This window comes from Macrotis lagotis, chromosome 1 (genome assembly GCF_037893015.1).
Source record: "Macrotis lagotis isolate mMagLag1 chromosome 1, bilby.v1.9.chrom.fasta, whole genome shotgun sequence".
NCBI lineage: Eukaryota > Metazoa > Chordata > Mammalia > Peramelemorphia > Peramelidae > Macrotis > Macrotis lagotis.
The window spans coordinates 558,143,085-558,160,782 of NC_133658.1; positions in this window are offsets into that span (position 1 = coordinate 558,143,085).

The window sequence follows — 17,698 nt, forward strand, 5'->3', positions numbered from 1 at the left end:
CTTTCTTAAAATACAGCTCTGAGGGGTGGAGACAAGATGGCAGCATGAAGTCAGGAATTGTTGGAAACTCATTCCTCAAAAAAACTCCAAAAGCTGTCAAATTATGACTCTAGTCAAAATTTAGAGGGGGCAGAACCCACAGAAAGACTGAGTGACACAATTTCCCAGTCCAAGACAACATAGAAGTTCCACAGAAAAGGTCTATTTCACCAGGACTGGGAATTTGGAAAGAGCCACAGTGCAACCACAGCTAGGCTCACAGCTGGGCCAGAACAAGCCAGCTCCAGTCTTCCAGGAAGAGCCTATGTGGCACCTGGGGCCTTTGGGGGTGCCTAGGTCCTTGACAGAGGGATTGGTTTCTAGACGTTTTGGCCCAGGGATCACCTGGGACAGCCTAAAGGGGTGGTGAGAGAACTCTGCCACACCAGAGTGAACATGGAGCAGAGCACCAACCTAAGAGCAGCTCTGTGGTGAGAACCTGCAGCAGGAATTGGAGAAGCCACCCATTCTATAGATGGAAGGGGTATGGGAGAGATTTCAGAGGTCTCCTTGCTCTCCCTGGAGCAGGACTCAGCTGTTTGCCCACCTCAGATCCAGTGTACAGTCTGAACCTCCATATTACCATAGAGGAGCAGGGAGCCTCCTCACAGCTCCAGGGCAGGGTGGGTGGGGGGAGATCTGTGGTCATCCACATACCAGAGCACAGGCAAGAGAACAATCACAACTGAAATCCCCCCCAAAACTTTGGAAGTGCAGTAAAACAGTCATAGGCTGAGGAAATGAGCAAATAACAGAAAAAGAAGAATCTGACCATAGAAGATTACTTTGGTCCCATGGAGGACCAAAATACATAATCAGAAGATGACAAAGTCAAAGCTTCTGTATTTGAAACCTCCAAGAGAAATAGAAAATGGGCTCAGGATATGGATGAGCTCAAAAAAGACTTAGAAAAGCAATTAAGGGAGGTAGAGGAAAAATTGGGAGGAGAAATGAGAGTGATGCAGATAAATCATGAAAACCAAGTCAGCAGCTTGGTGAAAGAAATACAAAAAAAATACTGAAGAAAATAAAATGGTAAAAACCAGTTTAGGACAAATGAAAAAAGCAACACAAATGGCAAATGAGGAACAGAATGCCTTAAAAAAACAGAACTGGCTAGCTGGAAAAGGAGATAAGAAAGCTCTCTGAAGACAATAACTCCTATAAATGTAGAATTGAACTAAAGGAAGCTGATGACTTTGCAAGAACCCAGGAAGAAATAAAACTATACCAAAAGAATAAAAAATTAGAAGAAAATATGAAATATCTCATTGGAAAAACAACTGACTTTGAAAACAGATCCAGAAGTTGTAATTTAAAAATTATTGGGCTACCTGAAAGCCATGACCAGGAAAAGAGCCTAGACTTCATTTTTCAAGAAATAATACAATAAAATTGCCCTGAGATCCTAGAAGCAGAGGATAAAATAGAAATTGAGGGAATTCACCAATCACCTCCTGAAAGAGATCCCAAAAGAAAAATTTCCAGGAATATTATAGCCAAATCCCCAAACTCCCAAGTCAAAGAGAAAATACTAAAAGCTGCCAGAAACAAACAATTCAACTACTGTGGTGCTACAGTCAGGATTGCACAGGATCTGGCAGCATCTACAGTAATGGCTCATAGGGATTGGAATATGATATTCCAGAAGGCAAAAGACCTTGGTTTACAATCAAGAATCAACTACTCAGCAAAACTGAACATCCTCTTTCAGGGGAAAAGATGGACTTTCAATGAAACAGGGGGACTTTCAAACTTTCCTATTGAGCCGACCAGAGCTGAACAGAAAGTTTGATCTCCAAGTACAGGACTCAGGTGAGCCATAAGGGGAGTGGAGAAGAAGGACTAATTATGAGGAACTTAAAAATGTTGAACTGCTTGCATTTCTTTATGAGAATAAGATACTGATAACTCATATGAACTTTCTCATTTATAAGAGCAGTTAGAAGGAGCATTTATAGGCAAGGAACAGGAGGGAGCTGAATATAATAGTATAATATAGTAAAAAGATGGAGTCAATGGTGATAAAGGAAAATATTGGGAGAAAGAGAAAGGAGAGAAGCTAAGATATTTCACATAAGAATCAAGATAACGTTTTTTCAATGGAGTGAGGGGGAATGATTGAGCCTTCATTCTCATCAGAAATATCTCAGAGAGGAAATAACATGTACACTTGATAAGGTATAGAAATCTTTCTTACCCTAGAGAAAAATGAGAGGAAAGGGATGAGATAAGGGGGAATGGGGGAGGGAAGGGGGTGTAGGTGATATAAAAGAGAGAAGATTGTGGGAGAAGATACTTAGATACAACATGCTTCTGAGCAGGGACAGGATGAAAGGAGTGAGAAGGTAGAATAAATGAGAGTGGGGAGGAATAGAGTGGAGATAATTACAGCTAGTAATAGAAAATGTGGGAAAATAGTGAAGCAACTTCCCTGGTGGACTTATGATAAAGAAGGCAACTCATCCCAGAGACAGTCATTGGAATCTGAACACAGACTGAAGTACACTTTTCTTTCTCTCTCTCTATTCTTGAGGTTTCTCTATCTTTTGGGGGGGGTATGTTTACTCTCACAACAAGATTATTATAATAATACAAAAATAAATAAACAAAAAAGAGAAAAAAAATAAAATAGGGCTCTGCTTCAAGGGTGAAAGGCACACTGTCCCAAAGCTTCAGGGGTTTTGTACAGCTTGTTTTCAGAGTCTATTTCTAGAGATCAATAGGTTTTCAGTTCTTCCAAGGTGGTATGATCTTCCAAATGGTTTATGAGCAACCACAAGAACTCTTTTCTGCCCTGGAACTGTTGGGAGGGTCCTTGATCCACTATGCCTGCAGGTTCTGGTGTGCTAGTCCTTCTTATCCTAAGACTGGCACCCAGACTATGACCCAGATTTGACTATGGGCAAAACAGCATAGTCCTGTCTCAGTGCTAGCTAGCAAAGATTACCTCTGTAATCTTCTGACCAGTTGTGTTAACCCCTTACCATTTAGGGGGCTGAGAACTGCAGAAGTAGCAGTTACTGCTGATGATTCCATGACCCCTGAGGCTGGCCCCTGGTTTACCATGGTCTGCTATTGGTTGGTGAAGCCCACACTAGACCCTTCCTTGATCTGGTGAAACAGATTTTCCTGACAACCTTCTGAGTTGTCTTGGACTGGAAAAGTGTTTCCCTCAGTCTTTTTGTGGGTTCTGACACTCTATATTTTGCTTGGAGTCATTATTTAGAGGTATTTTCGAGGGATATGGAACTCAGGTGAATTTCACCTTTACCCTGTCATTCTGGCCCTCCTTTAGTCTATATTTTTTCCTCCTTACAATGCCTCTGTCTTTCTTTGGGAATCATGCTAACTCCTGGTATCCTACTTAGGAAATCAGGTTCATTTCCCTAAACACATTAACTTAGAGAAGCTAGGTGACACAGTGGATGGAGTACTTGGTCAGAAATGAGGAAAACCTGAGTTCAAATATGGTCTTAGACACTGTGTGATCCTAGTTAAGTCACTTAATCTCAATTTACTTCAGTTTCCTCTTATGTAAAATGAGGATAATAATACATCTAATTCTCAATGTTATTATGAGGAACAAATGAGATAATTTGAAAAGTATTTAATGCAGTGATTGGCATATGTAATAAATGCTATATAAATGTTAGCCATTGTTAGCTATAAGTTATTATTATTATTACTTTTTACTTCCTTCTATAAAATTTTATTTTTTAAAGATCAAGTATCTAGAGCTAGATGGAACTTCAGAGTCCATCTGGTCCAATTCTATCATCTTAAAGATGAGAAAACCGTGGCCTAGAAAAGCTAAGTAATTTACAAACAGTCACATAGATAAATAACAATCAAAATGATGATTTGAATGTGATTTCATTTCAGGTTCTCTGAATCCATAGTGAGTGAAAGTTCTTTCCACTGAACTAAGCTTCCTTTTCTGCTTCCAAGTGGAAGTTCATTGTTATTATCATCTGTATCTAATCAACCAATCCGCATCTGTGACTTAATGGTTGTACTGAGTGAAGGTTTAATGTGTTATTCTCTCCAGGGACATTTACATTTTTAAACAGAGGACAAAATCTTAAACCAAAGCAGTTTTGAGGTATCATCAGGTTTAAAAAGGAGATAGTTGAGAAAAGGAATCTTTTCTGGAGTCTTTTCAAATCATACTATTATACTTTTAAATCATTCTAATATAAATCCATTCCAGCTTTAGAATTTTTTTTTTATGACCACCTATTCTGCCAACCCTGATTCCTTCCAAAAAAATTTAAAAATTTGAGGGTGTCATGGATATTTTCCTGGCAAACTTCATTGTGGGGAGTGACCCTAGGCTAATTGTTGTACTGAGACAGAATTTTTGGAAAAAAATGATTGCAAATATCTTAAAGTATTAAAATGAACCATGATACATGGGACATAAGAACTAAATTTTTCTAGTCAAGGAATTCTTAAATGTTTTTGTGTCATGGGTATCTTAGGCAAAATGGTGAAGTCTATGGACCCCTTCTCAGAAAAATGCATAAATAATGCAAAAAATATAGAAAAATATATGGGATTGCAAAGGAAATAAATTATATTGAAATATAATTATCAAAAAAAATTAGAAACTCCAGGTCTAGAACTCCCATACTAGAGGCAACTAGGTGGATAGAGCACTGGCCCTGGAGTCAGAAGGACCTGAGTTCAAATCTCAGACACTTAATAATTACCTAGCTGTGTGACCTTAGGCAAGTCACTTAACCCCATTGCCTTGCAAAAACTAAAAAAGTCTACCTCCCTAAATGACATTGAGAAAACAGGATCAGAAAGGTCAATTCAATTTAATTTAAATTTGACAAGTATTTCTTTAGTTCCTTCTATGTTCTATAAAAGAGATAACCTTTGAGTTTGGAGAAAACATATGTTTTCCATATAAAGGAACTTCTGAGATCAAGATAATAGAACTGTGGACTTTGTACTTTACTTCCTTGCCTACTGCAACAATGAGATGAATAAGAATAATTTTATTGTAAAAGGGATCTCCATGGTAATCAAGATTTCCTGTCAACACAAAAATTCTGATAATACTAACCTCAGAGAAATGCATTTCCCATTGGAGCAAATTTGACATTTAGCTACATCAGTGTATAGAGCACTGGTTGTGGAGCCAGGAGGGTCTAAGTTCAAATCTGGCTTCCTAGTCTGACTAGCTATGTGTGCCTGCACATGTCACTTAGCACTGTTTGCCTCAGTTTCCTCATTTATAAAAAGAGCTAAAGAGGGAATGGAAAACCATAAGACCACAGTTCCTGTCAAATACTAGTCAATTAATAAATGTTTATTTCCTTCCCCCACCCATAGGGGTATGGTCAAAGCTTTTTTGGTAAGAAAATCCATAACCCAAGACTATTTCAGTTCTTTATAGATTAGACCAATAAATAGACTCAGCCAAGCCACAAAACCCTTAGTTCAAGTCCATCTTTTGAACTCTTTTACTCCTATTCCAAGATGGCCTGAAAAAAAAGCCGTTAAATTAGCAAATTCTTCTTAATCTTGTAATGGGTCTAACTTCATTTAATTATTTGTTCTTTAGTGTCTTTAGTCTTTTCTTCTTCCTTGGTTTCTTCTTTTCAGCCTACAAATACACTCAGGTCACTGTTACATAATAGTTTTGGTTTTGCCTTTTGGTCCACAAAGTTTAAAATATTTGCTATTTGGCCCTTTACAGGAAAAGTTTGCTAAATCTTTGATTAGATAATCTACAAGTTCCTTTATAAACTCTAAATTAAGGATTTAAAAATTCTATAATTAGAAAATTTTATTATGCCCAATGACTTGGACATATTTAAGTTCTTAGAATTTGGAAATTTTACTTATCTTCTGATAAGGAAGAAACTTCTGCTAAATATAGTATAGGACTTAGGATAGGACCAAAAGGAAAACCCATAAAAGAAAAAAGAACATAGGAAAGAAGGGGGTTCTAGCTGTGAGGCTCTTTCCCTAATTGCTCCACGGTAATTAGGTGTTACCTTTTGAAATCTGATACTGACCACACAACCAGTTCTCTTAATGTTCTTTAAAAAATTGTATGAAGCAGATTAATAGCATGGACTCTAAACAATATTCTTTTCTACCTTTAATAATCAGAGGGGTATTGGTTTTTTATGTAGAGCATTATGAATGAGATCTTTGCTTCAAAATTCCTTCTAAAATTTCACTTTATTCTTAGAAAGGAAAGGAATTTGAATGCTATCATTTTGACCACTCAAGGATCCAAATAATTACACCTATCCTTTTGATAGAGTAGATTATAAACTGGCAGCGATTTCTTGTTGGCAAAAGAGATTGAGTCCTAAAACACTTTTTCAAATTTACAAATAAAGAAGAGAAATCAAAAGAGATGAAGTACAACCTGTGAAATGACATACTGTAACTAGCTTTACAGTTTGTTAAATATGCTTAGCCAGCTTTGTGGGACATTGGCAAACTGGGATCATAAAGTGATTACAAAAAAGTACATAAGAAGTGAAGAAAAATTATGGTTTTTGTACATGCTTTCTTTACAGAGGTAGGAGATAAAGTATCATGGGTTCAGATTTGATAATAGCCAATCACAACTTCATGAAACTTGCATAAAAAAAAATTAGGTTTATTATTACCTCTAATACATACTAGTTATATGACCCAGGGGGGGAAAACTGCTTAACTTACTGGTGGTCTAGGCAACTTGCAGAGAAGTTTTGGACTTAAGGAGTAGAGGGAGTCCTCTGATCTAGGATTTCTCTATTCCAATGAAATGATAGGTGAAGTACCTATCTGTACCAGAGGTTTAGAATTCACTTTTCTGTCAAGATCACCACAAATATCTATGTTACCCACCTTCTCAAACATGAGTTCCCCAGAATAGCTAGCCTAGGTTCGAGGAACTCCATTGTTCTATAGCCACTTAAAATATTAACTCAGCAATACCTACTTATTTGCTTACTTTTTCTTGTCAGTGAGAGGATTCAATTTAATTCAAAGCAAAAGTTTTTAATGCTATGTAGCTATAAGAATATTTTCAATGCAGTATCAGTTCCATAAATGTAGGGTCCATTACCCTCCAAATACATGTGCAATCAGTACAAAAGATGAACGGGCATAGGTGTCATTCAAAAAGTGTCAATATTTGGGAAACTGATGAAGAGAGGAAATTCATACCCTTGATACTATTTACATTTATTCTGTTATCTGGTGACATTACTGAACTACTCTCTCTGTAGGCTCCTAACTATTCATGGTGTCTCTGCTTGGCACATTACTCAACTTTGTAAACTATATCAACTCTTTTCCTGGCTATTTGTGGCAGGAAAAAAAATCAGTATTTGAAATCTTCCACAAATCTCCCAATACTGGTAGATATATAGTTTTGACCCATTGTTACCACAAATTGAACCTTTAGGGTAAAAGTGGCCATTTAATATTTTTATTTGGTAGATTAAACTGATTAGTGTAAGGTGGAACTATTGAAACCTTTGGTTGATGACAAGTGAATCTTGGAACTCATTCTTGAACAGATTGACAAACCTTTTGCCAGGAAGAATCACAAATATTTAACTGAATGCCTAGGGTCTTCTCTTCTTTTTTTCAGGTTAGCTTTGGAGCCTAAATTGTTCTTTGAATATTGGTAACAAATGTGCATGCACTGTCAAACAAAACAAATTTTTACATTGACTATGCTCAAAAAAAGATATCCACCTATGTATAGCTTAACCAGTCACTTCTCTGTTAGGAAGTGTGTAGCACTAAAAATTATTAGTCTTCTGGAGTTGTATTTGGTCATTACATTTATGCAAACTCTTAAGTCTTTCAAATTTTTGTATTCTTGCAATGTTGTTGCTATAGTATTAATTTTTCTCCTAGTTCATCTCATTTCACTAATATTTTACCTATTTTCTTATTACAAAGAGGAACAATTTTTGACATTTGCTTTTTTAAAATTTGAGTTCCAAATTCTCCATCCCTCCTTCCCTCATTGAGAAGGCAATCTGATATAGGTTATACATGTATGTTATGCAAATCATATTTTTGCATTAGTTATATTGTGAAAGAAAACAGATTTTACAAAATCTAAGAAAAATAAAGTAAAATTTGTGTGTCCATCTGAAATCAGACTCCAACAGGTTTTTTCCTTGGAGGTGGATGGAATTTTTCATTAAAAGTTCTCTAGAATTGCCTTAGATTAAAATAGCTAAGTTATTTGCTTATGAACAAATATTGTTGTATGTATTCTCCTGCTCCTACTCACTTTGCATCAGTTCATGTAAGCCATCTAAGTTTTTTGAAAACATTTTTCTTGTCATTTTCTTATAGCATAATAGTATTCTATTCTATCATAATTATATACCAATAAATGATATTCCTTCAATTTCTAAATCTCTGCCACCACAAAAATAGTTACTTAAAATTTTTTTGTACCAATAGATCCTTTTTTCTTTCCTTTTTTAAAAATTTCTTTGGGATACAGATCTATTAGTGGCATTGCTGGGTCAAAGGGTATGTACAGTTTCATAATTCTTTGCACATAGTTCTAAATTGTTTTGCAGAATGATAGAATCAGTTTACAACTTTGCCAACTGCATTAGTGTGTCAATTTTCCCATATTCCCTCTAACATTCGTCATTTTCTTTCTTTGTAAGGTGGTACCTCAGAGTTGTTTTATTTGTATTTCTCTAATAAATAGTGATTTAGATATTTTTTCATATGAATGCAGGTAGCCTTGATTACTTTGTCTGAAAACTTCCTGTTTATATCCTTTGATCATTTATCAATTGGGAAATGAAACATCCCACTTCTTTTTCCTGTTTATCATTCTTTCATTCTCCTTTCAACCTATTTCAACAACAAAACTATTTTGTTTCAAAGCAATGTCTCCCCCAATTCTCTCTCTTAGGTCTCCTCCTATTTGCCTATCTCCACCCCCCCCATTTTTCTGAGGGTAAGATGAATTTTTATATCCAACAGAGTATTATTATTATTCCTTCTTTGATTCAGTTCTGATGAGGACAAGGTTCAAGCATTACCTGACAGCCATCCATCTTTTCCTCCATTGTAAAAGTTCTTTTACCCCTTTTTTATATGATGTAATATATACCACTTTCTACTTCTTCCTCCCCCTTTCTCCTAGTGCATTCCTTTTTCATACCTTTATTTTATTTTTTGTAATATCCCATCATAGTCATACCCATGCCTTCCATGTATACCCCTTCTAATTTCCCTAAAAATTCTTAAGTTCTTAGGAGTTACAGGGATCATCTTCCCATGTAGTTCCCTTTGAGTTCCATGTAGGAATGTAGACAATTTAACCTTATTGAATCCCTTATAATTTCTCTTTCCTGTTTACCTTTTGATATTTCTCTTGAGTCTTGTATTGGAAAGGTCATATTTCATCAGGAATGCTTGAAAGTCCTCTGTTTTATTAAATATTCATTCCCCTACCACCAAAAAAAGGATTATACTCAGTTTCACTGGCTACGAGATTTTCGGTAATAAGCTAACCAGAATGTCATATTCAAAGTGCTCTGATAATTTGACTTGGCAACTATTAAATCTTGTGTTGTCCTAACTGTAACTCCAACATAGTTTGTTTTCTGACTACTTGTGATATTTTCTTCTTGACCTGGGAGTTCTGGAATTTGATTATACTATTCTTTGGATTTGTTTGAATTTTTTCAATTTCTGATTTAATAAAGTAAATAGTATACTATTCCTTGGATTGCTGGATTTTTTCAATTTCTAACTTTTGGATCAAGGCAGTTTTCCTAGATAATTTCTTGAAATGAATTTTTTTCTTTTGATCATGGCTATCAGCCAGTCTAATAATTCTTAACTTATTTTCTCCTTGAATCTATTCTCCAGGTTATTTGTTTTTTCAATGACTTATTTCACATTTTTTCTGTTTTTTTTCTTTCTTTTCATTTTGTTTGTTTGTTGATATCTCATGGAGTATTCAATTCTAAGTTTTAAGAAATTATTTTCTTTAGTGAACTTTTGCATCTTTTTTTATTTAGCCAATTCTGTTTTTTTTTTTAGTGTTTTTCTTCTTTGGATTTTTTTAAACCTTTCACCATATGATCTATGGTTTTTGAAGGTGTTATATCCTTCAGTATTTTTTGTGTATTATTTACCAAGATGTTGATACTTTTTTCATTATTTTCTTTCATTACTCTCATTTCTTTACTCATTTTTTTCTTCTACCTCTTTATTTGATTTTTAAAATCTTTTTTGAGAGAAAGGGGAAAGAAAGGGGAGGGGATGGATATAGGAGGCCAAACACACTGAAGGGTGGTATTCAGAAACAAAATACTGGGGAATATGGATAAAAGGGGGGAATGGGAAAAATACAAACAGAGGGAAGATAGCATGGAGGGCAATAAAGAGTTAGTAATTATAACTTTGAATGTGAATGGGATGAACTCTCCCTTAAAATGTAAGTGAATAGCAGAGTGGATTAAAAACCAGAATCCTACAATATGCTGCTTACAAGAAAGTCATTTGAAGCAGAGAGATACATATAGCGTAAAGGTAAAAGGTTGGAGAAAAATATATTTTGCTTCAGCTGAAGTGAAAAAAGCAGGGGTAGCAATACTTATCTCAGACAAAACAGCTGCAAAAATAGATGGCATTAAAAGAGATAAGGAAGGAAACTATATCCCCCTAGAAGGTACCATAGACAATAAAGTGAATTCAATACTGAATAGATATGCACCCAATGGGATAGCATCCAAATACTTAGAGGAGAAGTTGAAAGAGCTACAGGAAGACATAGACAACAAAACTCTACTAGTGGGAGACTTCAACCTCCTACTCTCAGATCTAGATATAAATCGAATCATAAAATAAACAAGAAAGAAGTTAAGGAGGTAAATAGATTGTTAGAAAACCTAGATATGACAGACAGAGGAAATTGAATGGGTATAGAAAGGAATATACTTTTTTTTTCCGCAGTACATGACACATATACAAAAATTGACCATGTACTAGGGCATAAAAACCTAATGATCAACTGCAGAACGGCAGAAATAGTGACTACATCTTCCTCAGATCACAATGCAATAAAAATCATATGCAATAATGTTTTATCCTAGATAATGACAATAATGAAACAACACACCAAAACCTATGGGATTCACTCAAAGCAGCTGTCAGGGAATATATTATATCTTTAAATGCTTACATGAATAAATTAGAGAAAGAGGAAATCAATGCACTCAATATACAACTAAAAAAATCAAAGAACAAATTAAAAATCACCAATTAAATACCAAATGAGAAATTCTAAAAATTAACAGAAAAAGTAATAAATCAAAGGCAAAAAACTATTGAATTAATAAATAAAATCAAAATTTGGTTTTATGAAAAAGCCAATAAAATTGATAAGCCTCTGGTCAATTTGATTAAAAAAAGAAAGAAGAAAACCAAATTGCTAGTATCATAAATGAATCACCACCAGTAAGTAGGAAATTAAAGTAATAATTTGGAATTATTTTGCCCAACTCTATGCCAATAAATTTGACAATCTAAGTGAGATAGACAAATATTTACAAAAATATAAGTTGCCCAGGTTAAATGAAGAGGAGATTAAATACATAAACAACCCTATCTCAGAAAAGTAAATTCAACAAGCCATCATTGAACTCCCTAAGAAAAATGTCTCCAGGGCCTGATGGATTTGCAAGTGAATTCTACCAAACATTTAAGGAACAATTGGTTCCAATTCTATATAAACTCTTTGGAAAAATAGAGGAAGATGGAACTCTGCCTAACTCTTTCTATGAAACCAATATATGATACTTAAACCAAGAAGAATTAAAACAGAGAAAGAAAATTATAGACCTAGCTCCCTGATAGATTACAAGTTATCACTAGGATAATAGATTTTGACCAAGTAGGATTCATTCCAGGAATGCAGGGTTGGTTCAATATTAGGGAAACTGTTAGTATAATCAATTATATCACCAACAAACCTATCAGAAAATTATATGATCATATCAATAGATGCTGAAAAAGCTTTTGACAAAATACAGCACCCATTCCTACTTAAAATACTAGAGATTATAAGAATAAATGGACTGTTTAGAGCTAGTTCTGGGGGTCCATAAGTTTTCAGGAGAAATATGACCACAAGCTCCTGAATGTGCTCTGCTCTTTTGCACCCTGCAATTGTGACCAGTCACTGTCTGGAGTTGGTGCTCCTACTCACTCTTGGACTGAACCAGAGCTCTGTATGAGCAATGTAACAGAGTTGTGCTAACAGTGCCACTAAAAAGTCCCTATAATTTCCTTCTGACAAGTTGTCTGACCCCTTTACTGTCAGTGGGTTGAGAGTTCCAAGAGCCATCATCAATTTAATTCTGTTCAAAGCTTGCATGGGTGTGGCCTGCATTGGACTGTCCTTTATTCTCATACCAGTTAGACAGACCTTTCCTACTGAGCTTCTAAGGTTTGTCGGGCTAGAAAATTGTTTCACCCAGACTTTTTGTTGACTATGTGTTTAAGCAAGTTTCTTCCTTTATTCTGCCTTGTTAGATCTACCCCTCCTCACTTCATTTACAGTAACTCAGAGTGAGGTTCAAGGAATACCTACTCCCTACACATCTTCATTTATATACACTTTTACTGGGGCATTCTAAGTGACAAGTTCCATTCTCCCATTGCTTCTTTGTTAAACCCTAGTAAATCTTATTTTTTGGTATTCCTTTCTTTTTTAAGTTCATCAAAACATAACAAAAATAGGGGCTGCTAGGTGGCACAGGGGATAGAGCACTGGCCCTGGAGTCAGGAGTACCTGAGTACAAATCTGGCCTCAGACACTTAATAATTACCTAGCTATGTGGCCTTGGGCAAGCCACTTAACCCCATTGCCTTGCCAAAAAAAAAAAATCACTCCTAGGTCTTCATTTTATTCAAATGCCTTTTGTGACTATTATTGACATCACAATTATAAGAAAATGCTTGTAAAATCCCAACATTCCAATTAGATTAAGCATTTCATCCTTAAAAAAGAACGTCTCACACCAGTATACTAAGATAAGGTCAAAGTGGGTACCTAATTAACACATAAAGGATGATATTATAAGCAAATCAGAAGAGCATGAAATAATTTATCTGTAAGATTTATGGACAAGGGTAGAATTTAGGATCAAAGAAGACCATTACAAAACATAAAATAGATAATTTGATTATATAAAATTGAAAAATTTTTGCATAAATAAAACCAATACAACCAAAATTATAGGAAAAGCAGAAAGCTGAGGAAAAATTTTGCATTAAATATTTCTGATAAAGTTCTAATTTTTCAAATATATGGGAAACAGAATCAAATTTATAAAATTTCAAGTGTCACTTCCCAATTGATAAATGATCAAAGGTTATGAACAGCCAATTTTCAAACAAAGAATTTAAATTTATCTATACTCATATGAAAAAATGCTCTACATCACTATTGATTAGAGAAATGCAAATTAAAACAACTCTAAGGCACCACTTTACTCCTCTCAATTTGTCTAATATGATAAAAATGGAAAGTGTTGGATTTTGGAGGGTATGTGCAAAAACTGGGACACTAATGCATTACTGATGAAGTTGTGAAATGATCCAGCCATTCCTAAGAGTAATTTGGAACTACGCCCAAAGGGCTATAAAACTGTGCATACCTTTCCATTCAATAATGTCACTGCTAGGCCTATATTCCAAAGAATCCAAAAAAAAGGGAAAAGAACCTATTTATCTAAAAATATTTATTGCAGCTCTTCTTGTGGTAGCTAAGAATTGAAAACCAAAAGGATACCTATTAATTTGGGAATAGCTAAATTAGTAATGGTATATGAGTATAATGGAATATTATTGTGTTAAGAGAAATGGCAAGCAGGATGATTTCAGAAAAATCTAGAAAGACTTATATGAACAGAACATTACATACAGTAATAACAATATTTTATGATGATCAACTGTGAATCACTTAGCTATTCTTAACTACCTACTTACAGAGAAAGAATTGATATTACTAGAATACAGACTGCCACATGCTATTTTTCATTTTCTTTGAATTTTTTCTTTTATTTGAATCTTCTTGTATAAATTGGCTAATATGGAAATGCTCTACATAATTACAATTGTATATCCTATATCTGATTACTTACTAACTCAGGAAGGGAGAAGAATAAAATTTGGAACTCAAAACTTTAAATAAAAATGTAAAAAATAATCTTTCCTAATTATGTTATGTTTGTTTTTACCTCCCCCCACCCTTTTTTTTTTAGGTTTTTTTGCAAGGCAAATGGGGTTAAGTGGCTTGCCCAAGGCCACACAGCCAGGTAATTATTGTCTGAGATCAGATTTGAACCCAGGTACTCCTGACTCCAAGGCCGATGCTTTATCCACTATGCCACCTAGTTGCCCCTACCCCCACCTTTTGTATTGAAAAGTTTCTACTCAACTACAATCTTTTCACCAGGGATTCTTTGAAGTCTTCTATTTCATTCAGGATCTGTCCCCATTCTTTTCTCCTTCCACCTTCCTCCCCAACCCCATGCTTATACTCATTTTTTGTTGGATGAATATTATCTGTATATCTATAGATTTTTGCCTTTTTGAATATAGAATTCCATACTCTCTACTTCTTCAAAGTGGTGGTAGCTAAATCTTCTGGTCTGGAAGCACTGGATTTTGACTGTAATATTCCTGGGAATATTAATTTTGGCATTTAAGAGATGACTATTGTGTTCTCAACTGATTTCAATGATGTGGGAGTTTCTTTTGTGATTTCATGAAATGCAATGATCTAGCATTTTTCTTTTGGTCATGGTACAGTAATTCTTGAATTATCCCTCCTTTATCCATTTTCTAGATTGCTTGTCTTTAACATGAGATACTTTACATTATATATTATATATATATATATATTAAAAATCTTTTGACTTTGTTTTAATATTTCTTATTGGCACATGGAGTCACTACGATATAGTACATTCTAATTTTCAAGGTGTCAGGTATTTGGTATGATTTTGTACTGCCTGTGCTAAACTGGATAGATGACTTAGTTTCTCTTTCAATTTCTGAATTGATCACTACTCAATCTTTCAGTCTTCTTAGACCTTTGTTGAAGTTGTGGGAGAAACTGAACTGTACCACTTTTTTCTACTCTGTCTTGATTTGCCTTGTTTCATTTTCAAGGGATAAATTTTCTTTTAAAGTTTTTAGTTTCTAGTTATGACAAAGGGTGATAATCTGCATTTTGTCACAGTAATAATATTTTTTGATTCTGAGTTGTTTTAAGATAGTTAGATATAGGATCATAAAAAGAATAAAAGTTAGCAAATAGTTTACAATTTAAAAACATATTACTTAAATTCAATTTCCACTACTTGTAAGGTGCCCTGCCCTTCCTTCATCCCTTGTTTTCCTCCTGTTTACTGATATAGATGATTTCTTGCAACCACTTTTGATGTGAAAAATTAATTTTATTTTTCTTTTTGTAATTTTTAAAAATTTAAACTTAAAAACCAAAAACAAAATGTGAAAAGAAAAAGAAGCCATATATATATGTATATAGCAGACCATAAGAGAGAATTAAATGTAAAATGTAAAATTGCCATTTCAATAAACATATAGTAAATCTTACACATTATTATCAAGACTGCCTAGCTTTCCTTTGTTTCCTTGTGGATTTTTCTTTTGTTCTCTGTTGTGTACTTTTTATTTTATTTTTTCCCTTCCTCCTTCCATCACCCTAAAGAAAACTAGGGCATAGATACCTATAAACACACACATACATACACATATACACTCACATTTATATAAAAATACATATTGTAAGACCATACTATACTTGTTTCCTCCTATTATCTTCCTTCATAAGTCCAAGTTTTTCAAAGGTTTTCTAAATCAGTCATCTCATTATTTCCTATACCACAGCAATATTTCTTTTTTTTTGACAAAAGAATTGCTGACTTTAATTTCTTATTTAAATATAGTGATTTTTTAACAAGAGTAAACTATAAAACTTTACACTGAAGAAATTTTACAGAAATGTAAACATGCATATTTCTCTACCCTATAGTAAAGCAGCAATGAAAATAAACTCTAGGCACAAGGTTTTAAAAATTGTAATAATCACAGAACCAGACAACTTTAAGTTAACTTGTTAAAATGAACTCAAGACAAAAGTGATGATGGGGAAATGGCAATGGCAAGTGATGATCCTTCATTCTACTGGTCTTTTACTTCAACCTACATACACCTGAGTTTCCAAAATTCCACCTACTGTACTACATTGGAATAATTCCATTTTTACTATAATCTAATATACATCCAAATGAGAATATTTCTTTCAAAACAACACATAAATACATTACACACACACACACACACACACACACACACCCTCTAATGAATCTGTTATCTTAATCAAGGAAACAGGGATTGTGGAGTCTTAAGTTTTCCCACCACCAAAGACAAGCAAATATAAAGACCACACACACAGACAAACATGAGATTGTTATAGACAAAAGACAAATAAAGAATAAGTAGTCTTGATTTCAGCTAAAAATCTCAAGTTTACTAGTATCCAAACTCATGATTTTAGATGTCAAGTTTAAGTACTGTATAACAACTATTTCCAAGAGACAGGGATTTGAGATTCTGACTCTCCACTATGACCACCAGAGGATGGGAGAAAAATAACAAATAGAAGAAAATTTGAAAAATTCCCTAAGATGCTTCAAAACATTGAAAAATATTCATGGCTCCCATGTCCAAGGTGTCATTCAGAGTGTGTATATTCTTGGGATGTCTTCCCCGCCATATTTTCCTACCAGTCAATCATATTTGAATAACTAACCATAGCGTTACGTGCAAATAATGCATTTTACACAATCCTTTTTGATAATTAGCAAATGAAAATCTTGACTTGGAGATGTTAGAATCAAGGTTTTGCCTACTTCCTTTAGCATTTGTTTAAATTTTATTTAAAATTTCAAAGCTTACACAGGAAACCTTAGTTCAAATGATGGAAATCTGGCTCAAAGAATTGGGCAAGTTAATAATAGCAGTGAAATATTTAAATATTCCTTATTTACAGCAACAATATAAGCTTATAATGGAACTCTAATGTCAACACTACCAGCAGCTTATAAATAAATTATTAATTCATTATAAATAAATTCTTATACTCCATTAAATTTAATCTAAAAGCCTGAGACTTGGGTAAGAACCAAAAAGTACTTAAAGGTCACAAGGCAATGAGGTCTATTAATCCCCCTTACTTGAATTCCCAGCTTTCTTTGGACAATTGTAAATGAAAAGTAATTCCCCTCCCACTGCCCTACTCCTATGGAACTATGGCTCCATTTAATTGTATACTTTTGAACTTTTCCCATGCCTTATATCCCCATCTCTAGATTCAAATTCTCCCTCTACTTTACAGCTGGTGTTGAAGGGAGTGGTAGAGGTGAAAAGTGGGGCATAAATCAGGGAGGCAATAGGTCAGAAATTAATTTAAAATCTAAATGCTTGGCAAACATAAGCAAAAAATTTTTCTTGGGTTGAGAAATAGCATTCTAATTATAGGCAAGGGGAAATTATTCCTTTAAACTGTATGGAAACCTATTGCATGTACACTTAATTATAACTTAGG